General features: G+C 39.7%; 1 protein-coding gene across 2 annotated transcripts in view; it reads right to left on the reverse strand.

Annotated features, from left to right (window-relative positions):
• Window positions 1-14965, reverse strand: part of prkcbb (protein kinase C, beta b) — a 116502-nt gene that overhangs the window by 69309 nt on the left and 32228 nt on the right. The window lies entirely within an intron of this gene.

Consider the following 14965-nt stretch of genomic DNA (forward strand, 5'->3'; position numbering starts at 1 on the left):
CATCTTATCGTGTCATTTCTGTCTATAAATAAATACTTAAAACCTCAATTTCTCTAAACAAGTGAACCGATTTGCAGGTAGCAAGGGGAGAGTCTGTGTCTCAAAACAAGAAATAAGAAGGCAGATGGCTGCCTTAGATTGAAAAAAATGAAACTTGATTTTACAAAACGCTTTAAACTAATTAAAAATGATAGAGCCGGGGGAGGAGGATATTAATACCGAGAAAAAACTCAGAATTTCCGAGATTCTGAGAAGTCATGCATTATCATCAGGTGTTTGTGCTATTAAAGGCTCTGTATTATGAAAGCAGATGTTAATAACTGCCGTCACATATAAGCCACTTTCACCAACCATGAGATACTTCCTTCTTTTCATAGGCCAAAACAATAAAAGCTGGGGAAGAACTGCAGACATTTATAAATGAATAAGATGTGACACATGCTTTCAAGTGGCTTTGTTGCAATCCCTCATATTTGCATATCTAACTCTTGTCTTGTATTATTAATGACACATGAAAAAACCTTGATGGAACACTATTTTCCCAAGTTATTTCTCATAAACTTACCACTTTATTCTCAGAGAATGTTTGAATTTTTTTCTCATAATATCATATTATATAATTTTTATATAATAATATTAACTACCCCCTTCTGCTCAGAAATGTATTTATTTAATTTTACCTACAATGGCCCTTACAAACAAACTGAGTTACAGTCAAGTAGAAATATTCTTGTTGATGACTTGAAGGACTGCAAAACTAATTTGATAAGAAGGAGATTTTTTGCAGTGATGTTCTGAACCTTCACATTTATCTTAGGGACTCCTTGAGATGTGGGTTTGGAGCCACTACCCTCAACTTTTTTTACCACTGTTTGAAATTGTGTTTCCAAATAAGAACAGCATGATCGTAACAAGGTGAGAAGGTGGTGTGGACTAGTTAAGGTCAAACTAGCAAACGCTAAAAACCTAAAGCAAAAACATCTTTAGATTAGGGCTGAAACGATTCATCGATTAAATCGATAAAATTGATTCATAAAATGCTTCGACACAAATTCTTTGCATCGATGCTTCGTTTAATCCATGTAACTACACAACACAGTGTTTCAGAGGGACATTTATTACTGTCGCACATCGTGTGATTATGATGGAGCTGTTTGCAAAGTGGGGGAAGAGAGAGAAAACAGCGAGGGACACAAAAGAAAGAATCCAAAGTATGGGATTATTTCAAGCTAAAGAAAACAACAACTCTGGTAGTCTGTCCAACGTAAAACAAAACTTCTGTCGCCTCGGCTACAGCACGACGGCACCTTATCAGAAAGCAGCCGGTGTTCTGCCAGCGGACCACAGACAAGGTAACAGTAACTTTAGCATTTAACTGAAATCATGATTGATTGTTGAGTTGAAGGCTAGCCAAAGTAAGCCGCAGTCCTCAGCTGAAAATGTGCACACGTGCGTTTGTTCTCCTTTTTGGGCCGCAAAAGTACTTCTTAAACGATGCATCGATGAATTGTTTAAATAATCTATAGAAAGTTTGCATACTAAAATCATCGTTAGCTGCAGCCCTACTTTGGATACAAGAGTCTACAGCCATGCTAGCAGCTCTGAGAGGTGCTTTAAGCTACATGCTAACATCAGAATGCTAACATGCTTACAATGACCAAACAGGTCATAACAGCAGGGTATAATATTGGCCATGTTGACCATCTAAGTTTATCGTGTTAGCATACTAACATTGGTTAATTAGCACTGAACACAAAGTTCAGCTGAGGCTGATGGGAATGTCATTAGTTTTGCAGATGATAAACCAAAGTATTGGAAAAATGTAAGTTTAAGTAAGAGCTGATGATGGCGCTAGAATCGAAATCAAGGGTTCCCCAGAGTTATTACAATTTATCCGAGGGGAACATGAATGTCTGTACCAATTGTTATGGCAATCCATCCTAAAGTTGTTGAGACATGTCACTAAATACCAAAAATGTCAACCTCATGGTGGCGCTAGAGGTAAAGGCAGGGGATCACCAGAGTCAGCAAGATTTATCTTCTGGGGTCGGTGGATGTACAAAATGTTAGGGCAGTCTATCCAATAGTTAATGACACACTTCAGTCTTGGCCAAAGTGGTGGAGCTACTGACAGAACAGAATTGCCCCCATACAGTAGAGCCATGATGCTTACACAATGTTACACACATAATTACAGATAAAACTATCAATAAAAATCAGCCGTGAAGCCAAGGCATTGAATATAAATCAATTCTTTCACACAAAGTAATTTGTAAAGATATCGACAAGGCCAGGGATACATGACCCAAATTAACTGTGACTTACTCGATGATATGATTTAACAGCATATCTCCAGACATGCTTTTTTCTAGGGGAAAAATAATGTGATGTTATGTCTGAATGGTGGCACATATATAGACTTTATTTACTTGTACTTTTACAATGTAGATTTTTTTTGATTTCACACAACAGTTTGACTACTTGATCTTTAATTTTTCCTGCCTGCACATTGCCAACTTTTTCAGTTTCAGCCTCTTGTTTCTCTGTTAGTCAGTAAGACCCCACTAATTGAAAGCAGATGGCACGGTGTTGTGCTCCTGGGCAAATGAGTGTATTGCGTGGCATATGTTGTGTTACTGGGTGTCTAAACTGAAAGCCCGTTCATAACATCAGCACACGATGCCAGAGCAGTGATTACCCATTAGTCAGTGCTAACAATGTTTTGACTGTTTCCTTGTCATTGTGTTTTCTTTCTGCTTTTATTTTGTTTTGGTTTAACACGCTGTTGTCCATTATTTTCCCTGCCAACATCAGTCAACTCCCCCCCCCCACACACACATCCTGTCATGTCATTCATGGTGCTGTGTGACAGGCAGACAGACAGGCAGGTTCAGAGCAGACAACACAGAGAGTCCTGGCTCGCACTTACTGACATAAAAACTTTTTTTTCCTTTATTGATTTTGTCTTTAGTCCACTCACTCTTCTCAAGTTAGTGCTTACTGACTTTCTGACATTTCTGCAGCGGCAACCATCATGTACTGTTGTACAGAGTAATCTTATCATAAAACTGCTGTGTCTCAAAAACCAGATGCTGTTTGTTGGTTGTGTTCTAAATGAAGTACAGTCGCCTCCAAAAGTATTGGAACGGTAAGGCAAATTCCTTTGTTTTTGTTGTTCACTGAAGACATTTGGGTTTAAGATCAAAAGATGAGTATGAGACATGAGTTCAGAATTTCAACTTCTCATTAAACAACTTAGGACATATCACAGTTTGTTTGAACCCACCCATTTTTCAAGTGAGCAAAAGTAATGGAACAAATAATCTTAAAGTAAATAACATTTAATATTTGGTGGCATAACCCTTGCTTGCAATAACTGCCTCAAGATCCATCGAAATCACCAAACTGTTGCATTCTTCATTTGTGATGCTATTCCAGGCTTTTACCGCAGCTTCTTTCAGTTCTTTTTTGTTTCGGGGTGTTTCTCCCTTCAGTCTCCTCTTAAGGAGGTGAAATGCATGCTCTATCGGGTTAAGGTCAGGTGATTGACTTAATAATAATAATAATAATAATAATAATAATAATACATTTTATTTGATATTGTATTATTTGATTTGGTGCCTTTCATGGCACTCAAGGTCACCTTACAACAAGAAGCAAAAGTACATAGCATCATAAAAATAGCAAAAAAAAACGAAAGGAAAAATAAAATTTAAAACATCAACAGTCAAAATGGGAATTGATGTTGTACATTGTTACAGTGAGTATGCTAGTTTAAAAAGATTAATTTTGAGCACAGTTTTAAAGTTTGTAATAGAGTCCATTGTACGGATGTGTGGGGGTAGAGAGTTCCAGAGTTTGGGTGAAGCATAGGAGAAGGCCCTAGCACCTATTGTACAGAGGTTTATGGTTGGTAGTGTCAAAAGACTTGCTGTGGAAGACCTCAGGGAACGAGATGGAGTGTAGGTCTGAATGAGGTCAGTGAGATAGGTAGGAGACAGATTGTTGAGGGCTTTGAATGTTAGTAATAATATTTTAAAGTTAATCCTTTGTGATACAGGGAGCCGGTGTAGTTGCATCAGCAGAGGAGTGATATGTTCTGTGGACTTGGAGCGTGTTATGATCCTTGCTGCAGTATTTTGGATGAGTTGCAGTTGGTGAATGAGTTTGTTAGGAATGCCTGCTAAAATTGCATTGCAGTAACCAAGTGACCAAGGCATTTACTAGGACTTCCGTTGAGTGTTGAGTTAGAGCAGGGCGTAGTCTGAAGATGTTTTGTAAGTGGAAAAAGGCAGTCCGGGATACGTTATTGATGTGGCTGGAGTAAGAGAGGGTACTGTCCAATATTACACCGAGGCTCTTAACCTGTGTGGAGATGGGTATGGCGGTTCCATCAATAGGGAGTGAGCTGGTATTGGTTTTTGACAGAGTAGATTCTGAACCAATGAGCAGTAGCTCAGTCTTACTCTGAGTTGTAGGTAATTTGTTGTCATCGTTGTCTGAATGTCATGTAGACAGGCAATAAGTGTACTGGAGGGGAGTGTGGAGCTGGGGTTTGTAGACAGATAAAGCTGTGTATCGTCAGCATAACAGTGAAAATGGATGTTGTAGCGCCGGAAGATGTTGCCAAGAGGGAGGGGGTAGACGATAAATAATAGTGGTCCTAGCACTGAACCCTGCGGTACTCTGTAGTGGACTCTGGAGGTTTCTGATCTGTAGGTTTTGGATTTTTACATATTGTGAACTTCCTGAGAGGTAGGAAGCAAACCATCCAGGTGGAGTTTAACCAGGTGTGGAGGGCTGAGGATTCTGGAGAAGCGCCCTGCTCCACGGGTCAGTGTGGGAATAGGACCAGAAATAAAAACAGACTTTCCACATGCACTTAAAAAGCTTATAAGGTCATTAAAATCCTTTTTGGTCAGCTCTGACTTTTCACGAGCCGCATCGTTTGTCCCCACATGGACAATCACTTGGTGAATGGTGGGTGGAAGAGAGTTCAGCAGCCCCGGGAGCTTAACCAGGAGGGGGGGGACTGGGGCTCCAGGAAAGCAGTGAGTGGTTGAATTAAAGAAACGGATGTTCCTGATTATGGAGTCCCCAACTATTAATGTAGTTGGAGAGAAAAGGGGACGAGGAGATGACAGTTGCAGATTTTGTGGGACTGCACAGAATCAACTTTCTCAGTATGTGTTGTCTGAGGATTGGACTTGTGGACAGGCAAATGTTGTGTTGAGGGAGCAAGGTCTGACCTGAGAAAGGGATTTCCTGCTGTCACAGAGCAGGGATGGCTCCAGACCGTCTCTGCACAGCCTCCCTCAGGATGCTATGCCCGGGAAGCAGAGGTTCTTGACCAGGATGGTGGTCCAGAATCAGACCGGGGACCCAGCCGACCACCACTAGCTGGAAGGAATACTGCAAAGTTGGCAGGCATCGTCTGCAGACCGGGGTCATTATCAAGACATGCTGGGCCGCATGTGTATCCGCTGTGTGTATCACTGTGTGTAGCAGAGCGTTGTAAGACAGGACCACATAGTGGTTATAGAGGCTTATCCGCGGTGGTGATCCAGCCCCGTCCGATTCTCTCGTGTCCACAGACCACCACTTCGGCCCAAGTTGTCAGGTGTTTTGGTGTCGAGCATTGTGTCCTGGATGGTGGCGTTGAGGGAGGCAATCTGTTTGGTCTGTACAGAAGCCACTTCCATGAAGCCGGTCAGGAGGGAGTCTTTTTTCTGGAGGTCATCGGATAGCCATCGGATGTCTTCTCTGAGGTCAGTAATCTTTTTGTTTGCTTCAGCAAGTAGAATGAAGTCCTCACAGTGTATTGTTGGCATGGTTGTTTTGATGTGCTAGCAACCGTAGTACGGGTGTCTGGAGCTGTTGTAAGCTACTAGGCTAGCTTGTGTGTATGGATGCTAGCTTAGCTCACTTTCTCTAGACTAGAACTTTCTGTGTTGCTTCTTGTTGGGTTGGTAGTTTACTGACAACTTCAGCTCGTCCTTAACTCATATCTGATTTCAGAGAGCTAAATGACCTCTCAAAATTAAAAAAAATACTCCTAAGAGAAAGTGACATGGAATATCTTGCTGCCCAACCTGAGGGAGACTGAGGGACCAGGCTCAACTTTTTTCGCAATACAACACGATGTCATCCGGCAAAATAGACTTGGCCAGTCTAAAACCTTGCACTTTTTCCCTCTGATGAAGTCCTTTGTTTTGTTGGCAGTGTGCTTTGGGTCATTGTCCTGCTGCATGATAAACTTCCTCCCGATTAGTTTCAATGGGTTTCTCCATAAATTGGCAGACAAAATGTTTCTGTACACTTCTGAATTCATTCTGCTGCTACCATCATCAGTTACATCATCAATAAATATTAATGAGCCTGTTCCAGAAGCAGCTATGCACGCCCAAGCCATGACATTACCTCCACCATGCTTCACAGATGAGCTTGTATGCTTCGGATCATAAGCAGGTCCTTTCTTTCTCCACACTTTGGCCTTTCCATCTCTTTGGTAGAGATTAATCTTGGTCTCATCAGTCCATAAGATTGTGTTGCAGAACTTTTGCGGCTCATCTCTGTTCTTCTTTGCAAATTTCAATCTGACCTTCCGATTCTTACTGCTGATGAGTGGTTTGCATCTTGTGGTGTGGCCTCTATATTTCTGCTCTCTGAGTCTTCTTCCAACAGTGGATTGTGATACCTTCACCCCTGCACTGTGGAGGTTGTTGCTGATGTCACTTACTGATGTTTTGGGGGTTTTCTTCACAGTTCTCACGATATTTCTGTCATCAACTACTGTTGTTTTCTTGGCCGACCTGTTCCACGTCTGTTGCTCAGTACACCAGTAGTGTCTTTCTTTTTCAGGACATTCCAAATTGTTGTGCTTGCTATGCCCAATGTTTGTCCAATGGCTCTGGTTGATTTTCCTTCTTTTCTGAGCTTGACAATGGCTTGCTTTTCTCCCACAGACAGCTCTCTGGTCTTCATGTTGGTTTATCCTCTTTAACAGGAAATGCAGTCTTTATAGGTTTGAACCAAGGATGAAAACTTAGACAAGTCATGCAGAGCTATTTAATGTTTGGACAATCAACTTAAAAGGCAACATCTGGGCAACAAGAAACATCTGTCAGTCACCTGTTCCAATAGTTTTGCTCACTTGAAAAATGGGTGGGTTCAAACAAAGGGTGATATGTATATTAAACCCAAATGTCTTCAGTTCAGAACAAAAACAAAGTAAGAATTTGCCTTCCCGTTCCAATACGTTTGGAGGGGACTGTAAAAGCAAAAAAAAATTTATTATTTAATATTAGAAAAGTACACACAATAGGCTGCTTTTGTTTATTGTTAATTTTTCATTCTTATTAAACTAGTGCCACATTAAGTGCAATCTACTCCATTCATTTCTTTTTCCTAGTCAGATGAAGGGATTACAGACAAACTGGAAATTAAAAAAAGCAAAACGTGCAGCATTGGAGCAATTGGTAATATCATCTGAATTCACCACTAAGAAATGAAGCACTGCATCCACACAGCACAAGTCTGAATACAGACGTTAACGTTTGAACTGTAGCAGAAAAATTACATAGTCAACTCTGATTGTATGTAGCCCTTTTTTTCTTACAATATAAAGAACAAGACTCTGTATTAAAAGCCTTGATAATTTGTTAATCTGAATAGAGATGAAAACTACCAGCACAGTTTTTATCAACTTTGTTTTTCTGTACGTCTAACGTAAACACTACGTAAACACCTTCTTCCCCATAATTACCAGCATTAAAGAATGTTAAAGCCTTAAAGCCTCTATTTTTCAACTTACTTGAGAGCGGAAACAATTAATTGATTGAATGATTAGTAGGAACATTTATCTGCAATTATTTTGATAATTGCTAAATTGTGTAAGTTATTTTTTCTTGTAAAACTGACAACCATTACCTGGTTACAACTTAATTGTGAGGATTTGCATTTTTTTGTGTTTTTTTTTGTCTTATGTGATGTGATCATGTGATGTGATAAACTCACTATCTTAACTGTTACTCATTTGAAGACATCATCTTGTTCTGACATTTAATAAATTTAACAATTAATCAACTCATTGAGAAAATAATCAGCCGATTAATAATAAATGATGACTTAACTTTTTGACGCTAATGCTTTGAGTCTTTCAATGTCTATTTAGTTTACGTCATACTGTGTGATAATACTCGCTATCTTCGCTCAAAAGCACTTTGTGAGACAAAATAATGAATATAGAAGAATCAAGCTGCCGTGCTTCATATTTCAGTGTAAAGGTAATTAGCTTTGCTTTGCTTTGTTAAAAAGCCCATGTATTTCCTTTACAAGTATAAATACCAAAATACAAATACTGAGCAAAAAAATCATCAATAAAACAAATACAATGCCATTACATATGTGCCCCTCAGGCTTGTAATTCTTTCTTCTGAGTGAGAAAAGTCTTGTTGATTGGAGAAGAAGAATTGCGAAGCAATCATTCTTGGTAACTGAGGACTAATGGCAAGAGCTGCAAATTATGAATGAATAATAAAACAGAGGGAGTAAGGGAGAGGGCTGAGGGTGGTGGTTTCATCTTCACACCCTGAATGTAATTCCTCTCTTCTTTCCCTCCCTCCATATGCTATTCACAATCTCTCCATCACTCTGTCAACCCTCCTCTTCTCTCAAAGGTTACCTTGTGGTTTTAAACCATCTGGTCTTACATACTGTTACATACTGTATGTATTATATCTGAATATGCAAGTTTATCTCATTATGCACGCACATTTTCAGTTGCTTTTACATGCAGAGAGATACATGCGGAGCAACACGAGGAGACACACCTGTAGCCCAGCCATTATGCAAAAATGTGTCTAAAAGTAAGTCTTAATACCTCCATTTATGAAAGAATCCTGAAAATTGCTTTGCCACTGCAGCCCAAACTGTGTTACTGGCGAACAAGTTGTTTACTGCATTTTCTTTGCAGTTAAAGACTTTTAGAGCAAGTTTTCCAGAAATGTAATGTGAAGAAATACCTCAATAATTCACAGAATTATCAAACACAAAATCACTTGATCTATTCTGCTATTTGATCAGAGAAAAAACATAGGAAGTTGAGGTTCAACAATTTTACACAAAACATTTCACAGCTCAGACACCACACACACACACACACACACACACACACTAAATGTTGCTAAATGATCTCCCGCTTTCTTTGAAATCACAGGAACTAGAAATAAATGCCTCAATTACTGGCAGAGACACTTCTAGTTGGGATACAAAATAGTAATAAAAAAGAGAACACTCTAAAATCCTATCAGCATGTGTGAAAAGGACCTGGGTGTCGCATCCTTGCATGAAATGTAAACTGAGATCAGCTTTGAAGTGAATGTGCATTCAGAATACACAAACAAAATATTGCTTTTTTTTGCCAATGTGTGAAATAAACATTGCACACTATCCCCATGTTTGAACCTGAAACCTGACAGGGCTCTTTCAGCGTCTTCTTCCCGTGTCTGTGTGGGTGCTTCAGTGTCCTCTCACAGTCCAAAGACATGCAGGTTAGGTGAACTGTACACTATAAATTGCCCATAGGTGTGGATGTGAGCCTGTTTATGGGTGATAGAGTGTCCAGGGAGTAACATGCTGAGATAGACTCTGTGGGGGGAAAAGTAATTACCAACCTGCTTTAGTTCTGTGCAATAAACTGAAAACAGAGAAAAGCAATGTCTGCAAATGAGAACATATGTTGTTATGTGTTCATACATTATCTCTCCATATGGATTGTCATTCAGTGTTTGTGTGTATGCAGAAATGCTTAACATAAAGACTGGAAACAGTCAGCTAGTCCAAGCTGTTGCAAAGGTAACAAAACCCACCTAGCAGCACTTCTAAAGCTCACAAAAAATACTCGTATACATACACAAACTGAAGTGTAACAACAACTCTTTTCATGGGAATATGTAAGTTACGTGCCAGGCTAGCTTTAGTTCTATTCACAACACATATTGTACGTCCCTCTGGAAAAGGGATTTCTCCTCTGTTGCTCTTCCTGAGGCTATATATAAAAAGTTATATCAATATATTTGACATGGCTTGCCATTTCTGTCTGGAAAAAATAGATTTCGAAATTCCATGACATTCCAGCAATCCCATGACCAGTGGGAAATAAATATATCCTTAATGATAGACTTAAGCTTACTGTCTTTTACATTTTATTCTTAAGCTAATTTGGATCAGTGCTATCCTTGTGTATATATCTTAGTATCTCGGGCTCTTACACACACACACACACACACACACACACACACACACACACACACACACACACACACACACACACACACACACACACACACACACACACACAGCAAGTTATATACCATTAGTGGGTTGTGGGCTTGGAATGTAGGTTTCATTAGAGGATCTCATCCCTCGACCTCTCCCACAGGGAACCCATTCTATTAACCCAGATCTATAATTGACTTCTTCATTTAAACATACATAGCTGACAGTGAGAGGAAGAGAGAGGGATGGACACGAGGTACAATGGGAGTGGTGGGCTGATTGTTTCAGACAGTGAAAATACAATGTGCTGTGACAATATTACTAATTATACAGAATAAAGCTGCTGTCGGACAACTGTGTCTTCCCCTATAAGCATATATCCTGTGTCCCACTTTGCGGTTCCTTCATGTGTATGACCAACAAAGAACTCACTCACTCCACACTATCAGCTTCCATTACTGAAATGCTCAGGATTTATCAATGAGTTATTTTATTCTGATGTAGATTAATCATTATAACACTTACATAGGCCTGCAACTAATGACTATTTTAATATTTTAATAATCTGCCAAATGGTCACATCTGAGAAACTGAAATTAGAGAATTATGAACACCCCCCCCATTAATAAATAAATAAATTCATTCATTTTAGTTGAGCTCTACACTGACACTATTGGCTCCAATTTGAGCCGAGCATTACTCCTGAATTTGGACATTTAGTGGTGACAATTCAGTGTACTGAAAATGCTTTACAAAACAACAATCTGCCTCAGTGATTATTTGGATATTCATGGTTTTCAAGGAACCAAGGAAGATTTTTATAATCTTGAGAAAAAGGAAATCACAGTGAGAGAAAAACACAGCTTTAGTTTCCTTTGGCAGCATAGCAAAAGTGCATTTTAAACAGCATGACTCGGCTTAACCATTCATTGTTCTAATTAACGATTTGACAGATAAAACTGTCAAGGATGCATAAATATGTCCCATGATCAAGATGAAAATTACATGAAATATAACTGCTAACTGCCAGATTGTTTCCAGTGTTTCAAGTTCAAAAAGCTGTTTCTGTGCAGGTGTGCGTGGGTGTAAACATTGTGTCAAGCTGTGCAAATCTGACACCATTATTAGACAATCTTGACCCAGGTGTTCCGTAATGTTCCATGACAAATTCTGAGCACTACTATGATCAAATTATATCATTCTTTCCTTGTTTAGTACTCTTGCAATGAGGAACATTTGTAAATATATGTGATACTCCCAGACTTCTCCAGAGCATGTATCAAATCCCTCACATATATTACTAAATGTGATTATTTTCAAGGAATTACTTGACCAGCGGAAAACCGTGGTGTTTCTGTGCATTGTGAGCCTCCTCCTCCCATAATCTCAGAGCGGACTACATGTCGTCCTCTCTCCTATATTTAAATGTGCAGCTAGTTTGGAGCAGAGATCCTACATTCCCACTGTGCAGGAACCGAGGTCAAAAGACCATGAACTCATTAAGGAAGTGACATGGTGGGGGTGGCAATGCACCGTGATTAAGAGCACGGGCCCCCTGGGTGGAGTGGCATTTAAATAGAGGATGTACAGAATAGAGTTAGATATGGAGGGAGGGATGTGGGGAGAGACGAAGTGGGAGAGAGATCCAGGGAGAGGAGAGTTAAATGTATGCCAAATATAAAAATATAAATAAGTGCCAAAAAAGCATTCAGAGAGAATAGACAGGGATGTGGAATGACATTTGAAATGACTAATTAAGAAAGAGGTTATCTGCCGGGTTCAAAAAGTCAAGTAAAAGGCGTTTCAAGATGTTTTGGAGGAGGTAAAGGAAAGAAAATTCAAGCGTATTTCCTTTAATTGTGGTTATTGTTACTCTATGGGTCATGCTAACCTTACACCACTCTGTTGCAGAGATATGGGAACATGGACTCGCACAAAACAAAATATATCAGGGCAAGCTGTGTGAGCCTTCCACAGTTTACAAACTATACATAACATAACCATACTACAAATTACATGTTTGCAAACTATGTATAGGCAATATGGGATTTTGCATGAATCTAATTTCTTTATACTTTTTTATATCTCATGTACACTTTATTTCCCTTTTTACAATAAAGATTTAAGGAGGAAAAAAAGCTTGTGAATATTCTGACACCACATGAATGTACCATCACTCACCGCTCACCCCTCCCCTTGCAAGCACGCAGGAGAAGCTCCGGCATCCAACACTCTCTGAGGGCTCTTGTGCTAAATTTACCTGTCCAAATTTTGACAAATGGAGGCACATTTCATATTTCTAATAAACCAGCCAACTACTACTACGTTACTTGTTCTTCTTCATCTTCTTCTTCAAATGTATTCAACGTAGTAACGAAACACTCCCTGTAGAGCAGTTTGTCCGTTCGGGCAACTGTAGAAACATGGTGGAGCAACATGGCGATGTCACTGTAAGGGGACTCGCGGTATATGTAGATACAAATGGCTCATTCTAAGATAATAAAAACATAGAAATATTACACACTGAACCTTTAAATCTTAAAATCAACACAAGTTAATACAGGATTAGAAAAATATTATACAAGGAGGAGGTTAGGATGGTGGAGCAAGAAGAGAAAAAAATATTCTTTAAGTTAAGAACCTACAGATAGTGGAGGAGGAACAACATAGAAAATGGTTTCAGAAAAGCTTTAGCATGTATTTAGGTACGCAGCCCTGGCCATTTTGGCCCTGACTGAAAGAGAAGCGATCAAAGAAAAAGGAGGACAGAAAAATAAGTAGACATATAAATAAGAAGAAAAGAAAGACTGCATAGAATTCATCAGTCATACAGAACACACCACAGGAAGCCAAACAGTGCACACCAGTGTTTCCTCTGGGGGCGGCTCACTAAGTGTGCTTGTCAAACTGAAAGGGCACTCCAGAGGGAGGTAAGGACATGGCTGAGGAACTGAAAGACCCCTGGGTTTTTGAGAGAATGAAGCTGGAATCCAGAGAGTGCTCTTAAGAGAAGGAAGGCAACTAACTTTCTCCTCTTGATAGGATAGATAATGAACAGTTTGCATTTAAATAATAGAAATAAGAGAAAAGACACTTCTTCGTAGCTACTTGACTCAGTAGATGAGATTATGATAGAAGTATCACTTGAAGGTACTTCCTGTTGTTACAGCAGATATTAAGGTGTGACATTGTTCAATGACAATTAATAATATAGGAGCAGGCATAACTTACAACAATTGTGTGCATGTGTACGTGCATAATGGATACAGATTTGTTTCATTTGATGTCAAGTGATTATTATACGAAGTTTGGAAAACGTGAGCACAGACTAAACAAGTATATGTTGTTGTTGTTGTTGTAAAGTGTAGACAATTTCTAATTTTCAAGACAACATAAGCATTCATTTGGAGTCGTGTTTCTTATGATCTGATGAGTGTTAAGTCCATTTCACTCCCCCATTAGCGCAAAAAGTATTAGGGCTGAAACGATTCATTGATTAAATCGATAAAATCGATTAATAAAATGCTTTGACACAAATTCTTTGCATCGATGCTTCATTTAATCCATGTAATTTTACAGCACAGTGTTTCATAGGGACATTTATTACTGTCGCACATCGCGCTTACGCTGTGAACACAACGTATAATGGAGCTGTTTGCAAAGTGTAGGAAGAGAGAGAAAACACAGAGGGACAAAAAAGAAAGTGTCCAACAAAACTTATGCCGCCTCGGCAACAGCACGACGGCGCCTTATCAGAAAGCAGCCGGTGTTCTGCCAGCGGACCACAGACAAGGTAGCAGCAACTTTAGCATTTAGCTGAAATTATGATCGATTGTTGAGTTGAAGGCTAGCCAAAGTAAGCTGCAGTCCTCAGCTGAAAATGTGCACACGTGCGTTTGTTCTCCTTTTTGGGCCGTGAGTTGTAACCTCACAGTCAAGAGTTAACTGGGTGTCGGGGAGCTGCACCTTTTAACTCCCCTCCAGCTCTCTCTGTAGCTCAAATAATCCCTGCTACCTGCGTGTGCTAATCCATCCTTTCACCCAGATTCCTCGGTCTTTATAACTGTTATCTTTATAATAACAAACAACGTTTCACATTTAACGTGTGTTTTCTTGACAAAATGTGGTTTGGAGACCAGCGTCGGGTCACAGAGCCGCTGTCAGCTCCTGTAGTGTGTGTGTCCCTGACCCCGATCAGTCACGTAGAGTGAACGCCACAACAACTTCAAGACTGCCGTCATATGACGGCAAGTTGTGTGAACGGCACGGCCATCGGCTGACGCTGATAGTCGTGTAGTCTGCACGAGCCTTCAGTATAGCTTGTATAGCACTCGGGTGATGTTTGTGTTTGTAAAGCAGCTGTCTGGTTGTTGGTCTGATGTTTGCTGTATGACACACTATAAATTTCCGAAAGGACCAATAAATATCTATCACCTATAAAGCACAGCTGATCCCATTACCGCCGCCGCCAAGCAAAAGTACTTCTTCAATGACGCATCGATGAATCGTTGAAATAATCGAAGCTTCGAATACTAAAATCATCGTTAGCTGCAGCCCTAAAAAGTATTATATCTACTGGACGGTTTTATCCACAGTATTTTCCATCTTTTCTGTTGCTGTATGCCTTCAACAAGCATTTATGCACAACAATATAATGCTTTACTAAATCGCAAAATATACTCATTAC

This window comes from Micropterus salmoides, unplaced genomic scaffold, assembly GCF_014851395.1.
Source record: "Micropterus salmoides isolate LMB-PRFRI ecotype aquatic unplaced genomic scaffold, ASM1485139v1 Ms_hic_scaffold_10, whole genome shotgun sequence".
NCBI classification, from domain to species: domain Eukaryota; kingdom Metazoa; phylum Chordata; class Actinopteri; order Centrarchiformes; family Centrarchidae; genus Micropterus; species Micropterus salmoides.